The sequence below is a fragment of the Motacilla alba genome, chromosome 2 (assembly GCF_015832195.1).
Source record: "Motacilla alba alba isolate MOTALB_02 chromosome 2, Motacilla_alba_V1.0_pri, whole genome shotgun sequence".
Taxonomy (NCBI): Eukaryota; Metazoa; Chordata; class Aves; order Passeriformes; family Motacillidae; genus Motacilla; species Motacilla alba.
In genome coordinates this window covers 103390620-103409531 of record NC_052017.1, presented here as the reverse complement: position 1 = coordinate 103409531, position 18912 = coordinate 103390620, and positions in this window count along the sequence as shown.

Below are 18912 nucleotides of genomic sequence, written 5' to 3'. Positions count from 1 at the left end.
TCACAGGTCTGAGTCAATTACTGCAGACTTTCTACACACAACATGTTGCTTCTTTACTCCACTCAGATAGAAAACTATTTTTAAATGCAATCCTATGACTTTGTTTTCAGACCTCTTGTAATAAAACAGGAAGCACTTAATGTTTCTGCTTGTGAAACTTCGGTCATTCATACTCCGTCACTTTAGATCACGTAGTGCCGGTCCAAAGACATGGCTAAAATTTGTTGATGTGCCTTTCAAAGACTGGTCAATTTGCAAGCACCTTGTTAAAATAAATGAATAATGCTGTTTTCTGTTGCAGATAAAAATTGTTCCAGACACCAGCAGCAAACTCAGGCAACAAAGAATTTCTGGTCCAGTGGAGCCCTCACAAGCCTAATCGATACTTAAATTGGATACTGCCTGGCAGGGCACCATCTATGTAATAATTTTCTTTTGACTTTCTTCTCAGCCTGTGAAATATCAGGTGAGAAAAATTTCCAATCCAGAAACAAACCAAGACACAGAGATATATAGTGAAAGCAGCAGTGGGAGAGCTGGGCAGCTGCTTCATTACAGGATACAGGCTACTGGCATTCAGCTGACATTCCTACAGCAAAAGCTAAACAAGCTCTGGCTACTAACATTCATTTTTATCTCTCCTGCATACCTCTCTCAGAAGTGGCAACCCTTTGACAATTGCTGCTGGATTCTCCCCTAAGAAATGGGTAAGATGGGGCTCCCATCTTAATAAGCGCACTGTGCAAAGGCAAGCACAACAGAAAGAGAAGAAATTATATTAAATTCCACTGCTCTTACTTTCTTCTTGTCTAGATTTGCTGCTTCTGGGTGACTATGGATTCAGCATGGTATACATGGAGAATTTAATTAAGGAGGGCCAATGAAAGCAAACCTTTCCCTGCTCAGCACGCATTCTCTGATATCAGTTTTAGAAGCTTGCGTGATTACTGCAGGAAGCAGCTATACAGAAAAGAAAATTTTGATTGTTCTTCATTCTTAAACTCTGTTTGATTACATCTGGTAAATATTGTGCCCTAAAGTCATTTAATTATTCAGCTTTTCCACTTTTAAATAATATTAGTGCTGTATGAAAGGTTACCTGGAGGGCCAATTTTAATGGCTGATTGCATCCTGAATAAAAATATTCAAAATTATTTCCAAATGTTTACCAACCTCAGCTTTAATAATACTCTTTTACAAGCATAGTTAAATTTCAATGTGTCCATCAAGCTTCATTTATTTTTCTGATTTAACTGCTGGGCTACTCCAGTTGTGGATTTCTGGATATTTTGGAAACAGGTGGCTGTTAAACTAAGTTCTGGTTGAGAGGATAGTATTAATCAGTATATTGCAATTTGCAAGACACTTAAGACTTGGATCCCCCATTAAATCCAAATCTACCCTCACAAGACACTAATTATGGAAATGCATTCATATATTTCAGTGATATTTGTTACACATCGACATCTGCCTCAGACAGACAAATTAAAAAATACTGCTGCAAGTTAAACATGGGGCTCTTAGACACATGAGAAGGGAGATGCAGCACCAGGCTACCACCCATTGCAACAGAATTTCATTTCTATGCACTTATAATTGTTTCTAAGATGATCGATAATTTCCAAATACAACCATGGAATAAAAACAGATGAAAACCAGAAGTTAGCTGAAACATTTCAGTATAAAAACCTCATATTTTTTACATCGATTAAAGTCCCAGCCTGAGCAAATATTCATTTGGAGTCACTAGACTGCACTCTCCATCATTTTACATGCTGCTATGTTGTGCAATAAAAAGTATAGGAAGCACAGCAGTATCTGTCAAAAGTATTGGCAAAAATAAGGCACTCAATTTCAACAATTTTGCTAGTTATACTATAAAAAATTGTCCTATTACCCTGCCTATAATAAATAATAGTCTTCACAAGGGTTTGAAAAAATGACATTACAGTCATGTGAATTCATAACTCTCAGGGTATAAATGGGGGAATAATATCTAAGGTAAGCAAAGCCTTCTGGAGCCTTCCCTTACAAACCACAATCATGCACTTAAGACAGTGCAAAGTTCAGCAAAGCCAGCTGGAAGGCTTCTGTGAGCCTCAGGAAGGATTGATCAGACCATGACAAAAGCACTTCAGTCAAACATAAATAGAACTCGCATTCATTCAATAATGGTATATCACTAGTTTAAAAGACAAAAAGCTTTTCTGTCTTCTAAAAAAGAACATCTGAGGTGACAGTGTGATGTAAAAACCCTTACAAGTAGATGAATCAAAATGGATTTTCATCACCTATTGGGTCACACATATGTAACCCAAGCCCCTTGGTTCCTGATAGATTTAGTGTCTGTTCCAAATCATGAGGTACTTTCCTGTTTAAATTGCTAAGGCTTTACTTTTAGCACTGCAACAATATGGGTGGTTTAGGCAAAGGTAAATTTCTTCACAGGAAAGAAGATGTGGTACAGTTTGAACCCATTGGAAAAAAAGGAAAAGAAAAAGAAAAAGAAAAAGAAAAAGAAAAAGAAAAAGAAAAAGAAAAAGAAAAAGAAAAAGAAAAAGAAAAAGAAAAAGAAAAAGAAAAAGAAAAAGACTGACAACAGCCATGTAATTTTTCACAGTGAAGGGCAAATATTTCTCAAGGTTTTAATAGACTCAGATAGATTTCTCCAAAGGAATAACATGTTCACCCTTAGTGGCAGCCAGACTCTGCTGTGATGAATATATCTATTTCTTCAGGCCTCATGGGAATATGGACCTGGGGTTGGGGATGCTGATGTCAAGCAGAGGTCTCACCTGGGCTGGAGATCTGGTTTACAACCACACAAAACAAATCAACCAAAGCCCACCCAGACAAAAGGGACATGTCTATATTTTTCGTCCCTGAATTTAAATTCTCTGAAGTGATTTGATGTTGTTGAGCTTCCTGGTCAAAGAATGGACTTTCCTTGAGGGATCCCTAGCACCCATTCTGAACACCACAAGAGATGCTACGGGGAAACAGGAAGCTCTCTAAGCAAATCTTTGCAGAAGCCTCTAGTGATCAGAACACAATGTGAAATGGTCACAGCCACTTTTTCCTCAGCACAGCTTCTCATACCACCCTCTTCAAAGTAAGGGGGAGAGAAGGAGGAAAATCCTCAGCCACCAGAACTTTTGATGGAAAGTCCATCTGGTTTTGCAGGCATGAGAGAAGCCAAAACTTGGATCTCCTGAAGCTAATCATGGTTTGGAAACCACACCCCAAAGTCTTCACCGTGTTAACACTTCATTTCAGGAAATAAAAAATAATGGGGAATGAGGGTGAATGCTGTACTTCACTAGATGAGCAGTCTTGTAAAACATTCCAAGAACTCCTTCATATACTTGAGAGTGCTGCTGGCACCAAAATCATCTTGTTTTACTGTGATGTTGCTTTCACCTAGGTGGATAACTGTTCAGCTTCCAGTTTCCAAACAAGTATCATCTCACTTGTGAGGTTCTTTGTCTTCCAAACAAAGCTTTAGCATTTTGGGTTTTTCCTGAAGAATATCAGCCTGATGGATATTGGCAGTGGAAGGCATGTTAAATAATGCATGAAGAAAAGGATGGACACAAGAAGTGTCAGTTTTCCATTTTATACCCTTTTCCCCTGCAGCCTTTGAAACATATTTTATGCAGTTTCTTTATAATTCATACAAATATATAAAGGCTAACCCTTCACATTAGGCTCTCATGAATATACTGTGCAAATTCATATGCAAAGCAGATGTAACCCTCGGGCCATTGCCACATGCCCAGCTGTAAAAGAGGTACCACTGTGTCAGGCAGCATTTTGTTGTTTCTGGCAATCCCTCTGAATTTAAGTCAGGAATGAAATAAAATGGAACAGACAAAGGCAGTATATTTTACACTCCTTTACACTGGAAGTACAAGTACAGATCAACACACTGTCTCTAACCTTGTGGGATTTTTAGCTGTCTCTAGGGTAAATAAATCAGCCTCTACTTTTGTTCCTTCTCTTAAAAATGCCCACAGTTCTGTCAATGATTTGAAAGTAGTGGTGTAGCAAGATATTATCTCAAAACCTGATTCCATATGTACAACAAACATCCTTTATTTCAAACACATATATATTTGTATTGCTTGCTCAGAGCTAGACTGTGACAAAACAAATGGATGACCTCATTCAAGAAAATCTTCTTTCTAATGATGCATGTTGGCATCATATATTTTGATAAAGAAAATACCTTATACCTTACCAAGAACTGGTCAATATGGAACTGAAGAGAAGTATCTGAAAATGTTTGCTTCAGCATGATCCAAAATCAATGGAAACCACTGGAAAGACTTTCACAGTCTTTCCTGAACTTAGTCTTAATCCCTTCTAGGCATCACACGCTATCCTGCATTGATACTCCCACCTAAATAAAGTTGAAATGTTTGTGCATCAAAGAACAACTAGTCTGAGAAAAGTAAGAACAAAAAGTTCTTTCAAAGAGCAGTTTCTACTAAAAATTTAATATCAGTATTTTACCACTAGGCTAAACCAGCATAATACAGCCATGAATGTTGACATAAGACATCCATTAAAATCTTAATTAAAGTGCATTCTGCATAACAGCAAGTCTTGGCAGTGCAAGTCATCTACAAAACACCATGAATTGCATTTGAAATTTGAAAAGAGTATGTGCAATTATTTTTCAAAAATACATAATTTATCTCAAGAGAAAAGGAAGTTTAATGGCATTCAAATTACCTGGCACTTTAGGTTTGCCTTAAATTACACACAGATCATATAATTTGGTCCTTATAAATGTTATTATCTATCCTACTATATATATTTATCCTACTATAATCTACCATGCTATCTAGGCTGAGGTCCCAGTAAACCGGTGTTTTTGCAGAAGGGCTTAACACTTGTAGCTCTGATCCAACAAATTCTCTCCACCATAATCTCTTTGGAATTAATAATTTATTATACTTAATGAGACTTCTAACATGCAGAAAATTAGACAAGTCGTTATGTCTTCAAAGCATCACTTCCTGCCAGGCAAAAGTAAGAAAACAGCAGACACTCAGTAGAGGGATGATCGCTCCAGCTCAGACAAACAGCTCACTATTTTTTTTTTAAGGTATGAATTAAACATCTCCTCTTATGAAGTCATTGCTGCTTAGTTTTTATATATAACTGTAGGACTCAAATCTTTATTCTCAAGTGTTGCACATCTGTCAATTAGCATTAAAGTGATACAAGGCTCTCTATTTTAGGCTTCATGAGAGCTTGAAGTAGTTAATTTCCTCTCAGGTTGCTCCTAAGCATTGAGCTTAACTTCAAAACAGTAAAATCTCACTTTCCTCTCTTAAAACATCTTTCCTTCACCTCTTTATCAGCAGAAATTCTATTTCTTTTAAACAAATACTGTTGTGTTGACACCGTGGCAGCCAATTTGTGCAGCAGTAAAAACATGGTCCTTGTCCTCCACTGCTTCTTTCCTTCCTTTGGATCTCACATGCACAACGCTGGATCAAGACTTAAAGGGTCTTCACCAAAAGAGACCACCCCAGACATCTTTCCTGGGGAAGGTCAACTGGTTCAGATTAAAACCTCAGATTCAGACATACTCAGAAAACTGCTCTTGCTTGAGCCAACTCATCTCCGGAACACGTGGTCAGAGGAGGAAGTGGCCCTTGCCATGTAAGAAGGGCTATTGCACCCTTGCGAGGAAGCTATTGTGCTGTCTGTGTTTGGTTATGGTTTTATTTTAGAGTGAGGCATACTCAGCAAACCTGGTAAAAAGAAGCTATGAGAAAAATGGGAAGATGCTAAAGCAGGGTTGAGGTCAGCAAAAAACAGATGCCAATGTAAGAAGGTGGGCCATATTTAGAAATAATAGGATATGGGTTTACACTATGGAAACCAAGTGTGGTAGGATTCAATAATGCAGGGATAAGATTCTGGTGTGAGGATCTTCGATTTTCAGTCCTTTCTTTTCTCCAGAAGAGATTAATTTTTGGGGTCTGATCTGGTTTCCACTTATCCATTCATGCATGACAGATCTTGATTTCACTTCCTTAGGCTGTGGGACCAGTCAATGAGAAAGGAGAAAAGTGGGAGATGAAAATGCTGTTTATCCACTGTAAATAACATTTACAGCTAAATATTTGCTCAGAACTGCCCATTCATTCCTTAGGGGACTTTGGAGGAAGAGACTGGAATCAAGGCACAGGACTAATCTTGTTTTTTTCAGCCTCTAACTCTGCTCCAAGATAGGACAAGCATGTGCAGAATTAGGGAAGACCTATTGAATCACCAACTTTTGTGACCAGCGTACAATCAGTGTTAGCTGTTTTTTCTTTGGGGCTGAAGGATGTGATTTAGCATCTGGAATGATTTTTTGGTGCTATGGTTTCTTTAACTGCTGCCTTTGCAATGTACCAAAAAGAATGTGAATACCAATGCTTCCTGAGATCTCCTCTGCATTTACCTCTTCTCATTAGAATTTATTTTAATAATCACACATTACTCCAGAGTAGCAAAAACGTGCCCTTTTTTCTGTCAGAAATATTGCACTTGGTATGCAAAGTTGTTTTTAATCTTCAGATTGGTCTGCATATGTATAGATAGCGCCTTACAGCATTGTTTTTGCAGCCTTAATGGGGAAAATGTACGTACTGGGGCAAAGTAATTGGATTTCAGCTGAGAAGCAGCATTTGAATGAAATCAATAAAGATTCTGTCATCTAATATTTTAAATTTGGTACAATGTGTATACTGCAGGTCAGTGTAAATTCATTAAAAAGATCAATGCGATGAAATTTGTCTTGGGTGCCTTGAAATATCCTAGGGTGACTTGAGAGGAAGTTGCCAAGGAAACAAGAGATGCAACTCAGAGAAACATTTAGGTGTTTTAACTTGATGTTTGAATTCTACTGAATTTCTGCGATAGTATAATATAGGAAGTTGTCATGGAAACAAAACTCAACAAATGGTTAATGAAGAGCCAGGCCGGGCAATTACTGCAGGTGGCTGTGTCAAACAGTTTGGATCAGAACACCCTTAAAAAATGAGAACTCTCCAGAGGTGCTTGGCTGCTGTTTTTTACACCAAATAAAAAGAGAAAATTATGCTTAGGCACCAAAATGGTGGATGCATTCTCAAAACTGCTAAGAGATAGACATCTTTATAGCTCTGTTAATTTTTGATAATATAAATCATAACCCCTTAACCAGCATCTAGAAGCTCTCCTACAGTTAATCAACCTGCTTTGAAGTTCAGATATAATTGTCTTGTATTATTGTCCATATTAAATGAAACATTTTAATTAAAAATACTTTTAAAACTCAATTTGTATCTTGATTGGTGCCCCTTCTCTTCCAAAGGCTTTTTGTTTGACATGATGTTTTGGTTTTGCTCTTTTACCCTAGGTTTAGTCCCATGTGTACTTTTCTTCAATAGTAAATCCTTGCCAAACTTATTTCAATTTCTGTAATAGAACATAACAGTCATTTTCCAGGATCATGCAAGTATCAATATTTTTCTTCCTTTATTATTCCATTTCAGCTTCTCAATTTCCTGTCTCATTAGGTCTGAGGCATTTGTTAGCATGTGTACAATGCTTTAGGGTCTCAGAACTGATGTGAAAACACGTTACTTCCTATCAAATTCAAAGGAGAAATCTAAGAACACATACAGTAGCATGCAATCCATATTCTTTTTTAATGCATTGAGGAAGCCATGGCATTGGCTGGCTCAAGGAGATTAGCTGATGCAGGCTCTTTAACTGAACATGCAGAAGGCATTTCATTCTGTTATATACAGAAATAAATATATATACATTCTGTTCTATGCAGACACAGACCACATCTAATGACTAGATAAGATAGAAAAGTAATCTAAATATTCTTCATGAAAATTCCTTTCAAAAAGCTACTTAAAATTCACAATAATTTTAGTTCCCCAATGGAATACCCTCAAATAGTTGTTCCTGGGAAGTATTTCCCATCTAACACTCATACTAAGAACATAACACTATTTAATTTGCTAAAAAGCTCCTGGCCATTATGTTCTAGCTTCAGCCTGTCACTTGTTAAAAATAAGTCTTTTTGAGACGTTTCATAAACATTTTTGTCTGCCTTAAATAGCAAGGGATTAAGATGCCAAGTACTGGATGACAATATTTGTTGCTACCTCACCATTTTCAGCTGTAGCTACAATTGTGAAATTTACATTATGTCGTTTCTGCCAGCAACACAAATACACACAAATGGGACATTTTGAAGCATGTCTGTCCTTGCACTGGAATGAGGGTGAAGAAAGCTTGTGTCATGTGCTTGGCTACTAGAAATGCCATATGTCTTTAATGAGGTTTAGCTTTTTCATGAACACAGAAAAATCGCCTCTTTAATCCCTTCACCTCTTCCTCATTGTACCACAAGGGTGACAGAGGTTGGTGGAGTATCCACACACCTGTGGTCCTGTCTCCCTCTGCCTGCTGCCCTAGGTTGTTTCTCATTTAGTGCAGCTCCACTGATGTTGAACAGGAAAAAAATAGGAAATCCAATCAAGAAATACAGTATTTCTAGCTCAGCAAGGCCCCTTCAATTTGTTATGGGATTTTTGTGGGGTTTTGTGACTTAAAGAAAGGGAACAAAAGATGGAGTATTACTTTCAAATCTGTCTTCACATGAGCTTCACAAGCTCCAGATGCATGCTTGGATAGAAGAAAAAAGAGAATCAAACTTTCACAATCTCATTAAAACTCTGGAAATATCAGCACTTCTCCATTCCTCTGAATAAAGATTTCCAGGAAAACTTCAGCTTTTATGTGAGTTTCTGGACTTCAAGGTCATGTAGAAAAGTGCTTAAAAGGTTTAAAAAGAGAGGACAGGTAGGCTAAGCCCTGTATAGGATTTTTGTATGCTTTTTTTAACATCTACACATTATTGAGAGGCTGAAAGCGTGATATATGAATGATTGGGACTGGTCAGGAATCAAGACTCCAAATGTAAACCATATTTAACATGAATGCATGCCCTTGGAAACCACACACAATTTCTTTTGCCATCAATCCTTCCAGCAGAAAATCTCAATAGAAGTAGGATTTAACCAAGCACCAGATGACGTCCCTGAGCTGTGAAGGGTACAGTAAGATAAAGAGAGGAAAAATAATTCATTGTCATTCCCAACATAGTAGTCAAGCCTACCTTGCCCTTAAACGTATTTTGCAACCTGCATGATTCTGTAATTGTAAAGCTTTGTGATAAAGATAATACAATAACCTTGAATTGTGCTTCATAGCAACAGAATCAATTAACTACTTACATATGGACAAACACTTGAATATATTGTATTGTGTCTGGATGCTACATTACACTTCTCTTGTAGACTGCATTCAATTAACTCAAGGCTGCTGCGAGTTCCTGAGCATGCTGCAGAATAAAGTCCTTCAGTGAAAGGGCGTTTGCCTCTTGTGTGTCAAGTTATTCAAACTTTAAACTTGAATGAGTCCTCTGAAAGTTTAATTGCAACACTATCAGTGCTAGAAAGTCTCTTTTTAAGGCCTGTTGCAGTTTAGGGCAGCTGAGGAGGCAAATCAGACTCTGGCTCACTGCTCATTGCCCAGAGATGGTGTAGTCATCTGGATAAAGGCAAAAATGCATCTTTGTTTGTACAAATACCATATGTTCTCTGGTTGGTTTTTTGGGTTTTGGGGGTTTTTTTAATAGCATTTATTAGAATTTATCAACTTCTTGAGATCCTAAGTAAAGGGGTATGGTAATAAGGAACCTTAAAGTTAGGGGTTTTTTCTCTGCTCTACTATTTTCATTAGCTAACAAGAAAAACAGGTGCTCTGCTGTAACAGCAGTATTCTCCCAGCAACTCATTTTGCTTGGTGTTCTGAAAACACAAGCTGAAGAGATATTGAAGCTGTAGGAATCCTGGGATACAAAGTTATGCTATTTTATTAATCATGTCTCCTTCTTAAATGCTCACATAGTTTAGCATTTATGTAAGAATCACTGGCATCACTGGGTTTCTTGCATACTTTGTAATGACCAGTGCTACCATGTTCAGTCAGGGGCAACAAATTATACTTTACCTAGCTAATACAATTATCATTTCACATTTTGACTACTCACAAAAAGCAATTTGCATCCCATACACAAATTTAGTGCTTGTACCTGTGAAATTGGCAGCAGTTCTCTAAAGAAAACTGATCCCTTATGAATGGTTTTTCAAACTGTAAATGTGAAAACTCAACCTTAAAAAAAAATCAACAGTCCTTTTTCCATTAATAAAACTTTCAAAATGAATAGGTCTGTGAGCTTTTTTTTTTTCTTGAAAAACATAGTGAAGAGAGACCAGAGCTGTCTTCCCAAGAGAAGTCTGGTAAATAATAAATATAAACCCCAATAACTTTCAGGCACTTCAAACCAGGCACAAAATACAGAAAACTCACAGCAGTTAGTCAGTAGATCAGAACCAGGGATTCAAGTAATTTTTATTCACTTGCACAACTCAGGGTGATTTGTCTCTCACTGAACTGCTGTTTACACAAAGCATCCACAGCAGAAGAACATTTTAAAGATCTTGTGTACAGAACTTCCCACTAGGAATCACAGCTGGTGATATGGCAATTTAACAAAAGTTAATTAAATCTATACATGACCCTCTCAAAGGCAGAGCAAAGGAAGGTTTGCCAGTGCTTTGGAGAAAGTTCTCCTGTTGCTTACATCCTCTTTCACAAATTTTCAGTTCTCTTCTGATCTCCAGACCCTCCCTGCATCTTCACAGTATGGACTCATGGGTAAATTTAATCCTATGGCCAAAAGACCTAGCAGGGACTGAGCAAAAAAATCCACATCAAAGGGTACAGGCTGCAACAGGGAATCCAGTCAGCCCCTTGTTTAGCATCAAGGCAAATCGTGCACTGTAGGATGTGAGAGTGCACACCCATGAGCCAAGCCTCTTGCAAAGCTGGTGTGGTCTGCTCTTAGTGAACTGTGACAGGATGGGGCACAGAGATAAGGCTGCTAAATGCCAGTTGTTCCTTGCTGGGGGGCTGCAGCATCTGGGGTGGACACCTCCAGCAGTGACACCTGCTTCTCCTCCATCTGAGAAACTAGACCAGCTGCTATCAAACACATCTGGTGCAGGGTCTGCTAACCTGGACTGTGGCATCCTTTATTCCAGGTGGAGAAATCCTGACCTCTTTCTTTCTTTCTCACCCAGCACTTTTCAGCCATTCCCTGCACTGGAAAGGCTGTATTGCTGAGTTGGGCCATCCTTCAGCAGCAACCTTGACTTTAGACTGTCCCTCACTGGGCCAGCAAAGATCTGTTCAGAGCTCACATAAGCACAGGTGAAAAGTTTAAGTGTGCTCTGACAGAGATATTTTTACTAAAATGCAGGTGGGAGCCTCAGTTAAGCCGGTGGTGAAGACATGGTCTCAGTCTGGATATTCCATCACAAGAATGACAGATCCAACATGCACCAATGCACTGTCCTAAATCACACTGTTGCTAGTGTCAGGAAAGGAAAGCAAATAAAGCAAGGAGGTAAGGACAAAACATGATGAGTGAAAATATGTATGTGTGTCCATAAGCATGTGTGTCCACCCTACACACACATACTGCATAATGTAATTGCATCTCCTGTGATAACACCTTCAGGAAGATAGTTCAATTTCAGCCATGCCATTTTTTTGGTATGTCAGAGATTTCAACTGGCAGTTTACCAGTTGATAGTTTGAGGCTGAAGGAAGCACTTTCATTCATTTCACTGAGGGCAATCATGGTGTGCAAAGGCATTAATTAAAATTATAAACTGAAAGAGGGCCATAAGTGAGAGAAAACCTCTCTGCTCCTTCCTGCCTCTACTTGCTTCCCGCTCCTCGGTGCTGGATTCCTCAACCTTTGCCACAACTTGCTGGTAAATAGTCTGGGCTAAAATTAGGTATATAGCAAAGGGTAGGTGTTACCATCTGCTGCATGTTGTTAATTCTTGATGGCCTGATAACAGCTATTTTTGATGTTCTTTATTAGCTTTCTGGGGAGGAGAACACAGGGATAGGGCTCTAGTGCCACCATCAGTGGTTTGCAGTACTTGCTGCTTTTTTTCAGTTAACAGCCACCTCTGCCACAGCAAAGGAGTTTTAGAAGAACATACTAGGTAAGACAAGAGACCATAACAATATTTGAGATATTATCCTTCATTTCAGTCCTTTGAAATCATCACTGCTTTTTCTCATCTAGTTCTGAACTCTCCATTTTCATTCTCCACCTACAATCATACTCCCAAAGATGGACTAAACAAGCCAGGTAAGTGACTTAGCACACATGACTCTCAGCCTCTTACTAGGTAGTAAGCATGTAAATGATGGTTCTTTAAAGACAACAGCTGAAGGCCTGAGCTGCCTTTCTGATCTTTTACATTATACATGGCTAAGCATTTTGCATCATGCTCGGTTAAGCATACTGCAAACAAAAACTGGGAAGAGAAAATAACTCAGAAATTAGCTCAGGCCTCTCAAACTAAAGACAATCTTCATCCTAGGTCCAATTTTCAAGTGAAAAGTTCATTAAATATTTTAAAGATTAGAACTGGAGGCTACCTTTTTAATACAAGCTTGGCATGCATTACAAGATTTCACCTGGAATCCTAAGCTTTATACTGACCCGTTATTTTGGAATTCCAACTTTATATAGACTTCTTACTCTTATCTTGCACATCCTCATAAAAGCTCCTTCATTGTATGCTACCAGTCATCTCTTCCTAGAGCCCATGTTGGTCATACTCAATAATTCTCTTTCTTCTCCAAGGTGCCAGAGATTCACTATGACACCAGCTGTGATGATTAAGTGCTTCATCTTCCAATGAACCAGATGATGCAGCAGTCCAGCTCTCGATCCCATTGAGCTGCCATCCTGGCTGGGTGCCTCTGCCATCTTGACCTGTCTGCCCAAAGCCCTTCCTGAGAAAGCTTGGCTGTGTTCTTCCAACTGCATGAAAAAGCCAACAAGCCAAGCACTGCTTTCAGGACTGGCAAGTATATTTGTTTTCAGCATCTCTGTGGTGAGTCAGTGAGACAGATGTACTCTGGAGGGCTAAGAAAGTCACATTGCCTTTTTATGAATAGCTGAGATATTCAAAACTGCAAAACAGCTTCCCAAAGGAGGTAAATGTGCCCCAGACTGAGTCGGCTTAGGCCCTCCTGGAAGGCTCTGTGTCTGGAAACATTGAGAGGTAAGAAATATCAACAACAACTGTAAATGTCAGCAAAGAGAGTTACTACTCACAAGTGATACATTAAAGATCCCCATCCAGTGGGAAAACTGTATCTGATATTAAGCTCTCCCCAGACATAGATGCCTGCTACATAGAGATGGAATACTTGTAACTGAAATAGATAAATGCTCTGGCTGCTTTTAGAAAGCCTCCTGAATTATTTGCCTTTTACAATCTAAAGAGATTTATATCTCAACATGAGCAGACCCTACTAGAACAAGGAGAAAAAAAGGGAATGCCTGCAGGTGACAGTGTTACCTAACTCCAACACACCATGTGACTTAGGAGCAAGAATTGTTAGATATTTAGCTCAGTATTCCTAAAATTGTGGTCTGTGATGTTTCTAAGGGTGAATAAAAGACACAAAAGAAGATAAAAATGTGAGATAACAGGAGCAGCTGTAGTTCGTTTCTAAAGGAGGTGGATGATATGGATGTGGATTATAACATGAGGCTGCAACATTCACAAGAGGGGGAACTCATATACCCTTTCCAGCCACCAGCATCTCAGCTCCTTCAAGGCAAAGCATTAATTAAAATCACACGTAGCTGGCAATTATAGTTTGGTTTGATACCCCGGTAAGACATGGAAGGAGCTATGTCTGATGCACTGTGTAAAAATGTTGGGATTACATGGAAAAAATGAGTAAAAAAATAGTCACAGATGGTTTAGAAAATACTGCGCCTTCCTTATAGGGAGCTATCTGTTGTTTTCTAGTCTGAATAAGATGAGAAATTCACAGAAGGCATGATCAGTGATGAGAAAAGTGGACACCAGAAGCTATGAGGCAAAGGCTTTGTTTATGTTATCTAGCACCATTTCATCAGCTTCCAAGAAAATTCAAAAGTTCACTCCAGTTGAGGACCATCACATGTGCTGCTGCTATGAAGAAATGGAAGAAATAATAAAGGTCTTGCAAATACAAAATTATCACTTATAGTACCCACTCAGAGAAAAAGACCTAAATAGTTGTATCCCTAAATCTTATTCACATACTCCTGTCTCTCACAAACACACAGGCACGCAGAGTATGCAGAAGGATAAGGACTGCTTGCTAATCCCTGGCTATTGCAAATGAAGATAAGTAATCTGTAATCAAATCTGTATGAAGCCTTCATTTCTTCATAATAAAGCACTCACGTTACAGATGCCCTGCCAGATTTTACCATCTTGCCATTATATTGATTCTTAAATAGGAAAGCTATCATACTTCTGACTGCTTCTCATGAGGAGACTAATTAGATTATTTCATCATCTGGTTCATCAAAGCAGGAAATACTTAAGTGTCACATCTGGTCTCAAACTAAATATCTAGTACCAAGATTTTAAATGAAAAGTATTACATCTTCAGTGGGTATGCATTTCATAAATGGCTAGACAGTAAAAAATTATGGAGATAACAGATATAATCTCACATCTTTGGGCTGCAAAGGGATTCAACTCTGCAAGTGCATTTTGATTTATTTTCTCTTGTTTTTGCTAGTACTATCATCAAAGAGGTTTTGTATAATGAACAGATCTGGAAAACTGAGAGAGCTATTTAGATTTCTGGCAAAGATTTATAACTGAGAATTAAAAACTCTGAGGCAACATCTTCATTTTAAGTTAATCTCCTGTTATTGATGCAGCCTTTCCAATCAGAGTACTCACCACTATGGAAAGATCAACTACAAGGAAGTGCATCCCCCTTGCAAAGGAACCATCCCACTGCCCAATCACTACCCACTGCCCATCATTCCTTTCTGCATTTGTAAAAGATCTTCCTCTTTTGCACACACTGTGTTCATTCAGCAAATCCTCCTGTAAAGAAATATGTGTGACAAAGCCACAACTTTGTTGTGCTTCACCTTCTATATATACACAGAGGAAAAGAAAATACAAACCATTCATATGAAAGAAGAGTTTGTTACCACAGTGATTTGGAGTGAAATGGCCACCTATCACCAGCAGACACTTGGGAAAAGGCCTAGGCTTTGCAGGTCTACTTAAGACCTCAAAAAGAGCAGTGTGATAGTAGGTAAATTGTTTCCTTTAAAGAGTGTTCTCATGAAAATCACATGTAAAAGTAGAGTCTTCATATTATACCAAAACCTCAATAACTTTGTTATGGGATAATATAATCCTATTTCTCTTACAGACCTATAATGTCATTATGTAAATGGCTATACAAAGCCATGATTGTATCAACTAAATGAAATTGTTGTGTAAGACAGTTGCCAGCCTCTGCAAATGAGGCTTTTCAGCACTGTAATACCAGAAAGTTTCCTCTTACAATGCTAGAGGTAATGTTAACATTGTTGATTCCTGTGGCATTTTTTACTTTGAGGTTTATCACAATTAACCTTGAAGAGCACAGGACCAAAAAAATAATACATATGTGGAAGTTGCATCATGCAGTGAAAATTATAATAATATTTAGACTCCTCTTATGTTCTACACTTCCTTGACTTTATTAGCAATTTAGAAATCCTCATAACTTTGCTGGCCAGTTTACTTGGTCAAAAATAGCACCTTGTAATCTAAACGCTCTTGGGTATTTTTAAAAAATTAGGCTGTAGGCCTCATAAAAATTTTCAACTGAAGTTTTGACTGGGTCACTTTGATGTGGAAAAATCATTTTGAAGTTATATGAACCAACAGATGAACCATGAACCTCAGAAAAGGACACATACGTTCTTTCTGAACTCAGCCTAACTTTCGGAGTGCAGAGTAATGAAAGATGCAAATTGTTTAAAACACACATGCAATAGTTTGAGGGCAGTAACAGTGCCATAAGAATATTTCCAATAAGCTGTCTCCTGAATTAATAGCATAGAGCTGTTACAAGACAGTACTATTAAATAAACCAGTAAAATTTTGCTACAAACTTCAGTTAATGATCCTGTAAAATCATGACCCATGATGCTGATATTTTTAGCCTATTACATCATTAGCTATTCTTAAATTTCTAACTCATCTCTGCCTTTGTGCTGGTTTTACCTTGAATGCATTTCATTTTCTACATAGTAGTCAGTGTGGGGCCATACTTTGTGCTGACAAAAAAAGGCCAGAAATGAAATTCAAATTTTTGCACAATTCTGCAGCTGACCTGTACCCAGCAGTGTGCAACGTCTGCTGTGCTAAAAATGCTGGCCAGCGACTGCACCCACTCTCCTATGTTGAAAAATGTCTCCATCTCCAAAAAGGCAAAGAGATAGATCTTTACAGATCTTCACAATAAAGTCTCAAACATGTGTATGAGCTTGTTCATGCTAATGGTTTAGAGAACCATCAGCACTGCAGTGGCACTAGCTGCCAAGTGTACAATCCCTATTATTCCACTGCTTTTTGGGCACTATTTTCCACTTTGTTTGTTTTCTTCTCTTTACAGACCCTCATTTTTTCATACATAACTCGTTTTCTCATCTCATAAATATATGTTACAGAAATACCTTTTAAGGAAGGACAGAGAAGGGAAAAAAGAAATCTAAGACAGCTCAAAGTGAGTATTCCACCGATCCCAGGTCCTTAAAGGACTGTAGGCTCCATAATCTGAGGCAAATAAAGGCAATATTACAGACAAAATGAGAATGTCTGACCTCCTTCTCCCTCAGCAGAAGTTATTGTTCGGGTTTTACACAAGAAAAGGAAAACTGAATATAGGTGCCTGACATTCCAACTAGTGATAAGCAATACTGCTATTTTATTTTAAGACAATTTACTTACTGACATGGGAAAAAGGAAGACATGCCACTGCATATTGAACAATAGCAGGGAAAAATCTTACTCAAATATTTGCCTTCACAGCATTTTAGTAGTAGTATTTCATGGTAATCACATATCCTCTGAACGGAGAAAGACATAATTCTCTCCGAGGATTTTCCTAGGAAGCTGTGAGAAAGCTCAGAGAAAACAATTCCTAGCTCTACCCGCTGCGTTGTTACGCACATGTGGAATGTGTTATGGAGATTGTTTACCAAAGAGTGATTTCTTGATCGTACACTGGTGATGGTGTTTGGATTGATTGACCAATTAGGTCAAAGATGTATCGGACTGTCTGGCAATGGTGATGGGTTTTTCATGTAGTATAGAATAGCATAGCAAGAATAAAGTGATTGATCAGCCTTCTGCAATCACAGAGTCAACACTCATCATTCCCCAGCGGGGACCACTGCTACTATAGTATTTTAACCATGAGTACTATCTCCCTAGCTGATCTGAAAAAAGTCTCCTGTATTCTGTCAGGGCTATCATTTCCATAAAGGTCATCAAATGAGGACCTACTCTGGTTTTTTTGCTATCAAAGAGGTAGCACCAGAGAACTGATAAATAAAAATTCCCTTGTGGATGGTAGTCCTGCTATGGTATTGTTATCCTATTTAACTTTTTTACTTACAAGTTAGGCAACACAACAGAGAAATCACACCTTTCTCTCATGTGGCTTGCACATTTTTATGTTCTTGTTGGCATTTCTTGTTCAAAATTGGTAGCAGCCAATTTTGCTATTGCTACAACTTCCCATCTTCCTGCTTACATTTACTAAGTAGCCCCTCATTCCCCTCTAATGACACAGTGTTCATGTTTCCAATCCTATACCATAGGGGATTCATGTTTCCAATCCCATGCCACACTCTGTTATCTACAGTTGTTTGTGGAAACAGGTAACAAACAAATAAATTCAATTTTACAGACAAGCCTTCCTAACAGTTAAAAGACACCTAAAGGCACGTCCAGTAAAAAATATTTAACAAAATAAAGTTACTAATGTGTAAATGAATGTTAGATTGAAGAAAACCAGTTGAGAAATAGAGAAGGAGGAAGGAAGAACTAAGCAGCAAAAACCAGATCTTACGGAAAGTCAGACTTCCTTTGTTGTAAGTAAATGCAAACTACTACCTGAAATATAAAAATGGTCTGAAACAAGTAAAGGAAATTTCAGATTTTCTCATCACAGGGAAAATATGAAAGATGACACATTTCTTAAGAAGGCACTGTGATTTCAGTGTCAAGACCCCAGTGTTAACAGTGCCTCCCAGCCCTTCTTTTCATAAGACAGGTAGCTAAAAAGCCAAAAAGCCAGAAGGGAGGACCACTACAGAGCTCGCCGGCAGTTTGGCAGCCAGCGTGCTTCCAAGAATGCTTGGATGTCTTGAGACCAGAGGAACTTTGAATGTCAGACCTCAGAGCATGGCCCATAACTTCTAATCCCAAAACAGCCCATGTGGCAGGCTCAGACCAAAAAGCTCAGGCTCTGCAGCACACCAACAGTTCAGCAGGTTGAATAAAAAATGTTTGCAAGTAAAAAGCAACTTTCTTTAGAAAATTTTCAGTCTACTTGAAGAACAACCCTGACAAGGTGATAACATCAACTCCTTTATGCCAGGAATGAAAGTCCTCTTAGCTAGGCCCAGCAAAGTGACCCAGCCTCATTAGAACAGCTCTGATGTCATTTTAGTGATGTCAAGGCACATTGAAGCTGCCAAAGAACCCATGGAGCACCTGCTCAACCCCTGCAGGCTTCCCATGCTTCTGAGATATGGGCAGGGTCATGGGAACACACCTTGGCAGCTGCTATGCTGTTCACTTATCAGTGTCAATGTTATACTTCCAGAAGATTACCAAGCAAAAATACATCCATTTAACAGCCCCAGGCAAGCTTTCAAAG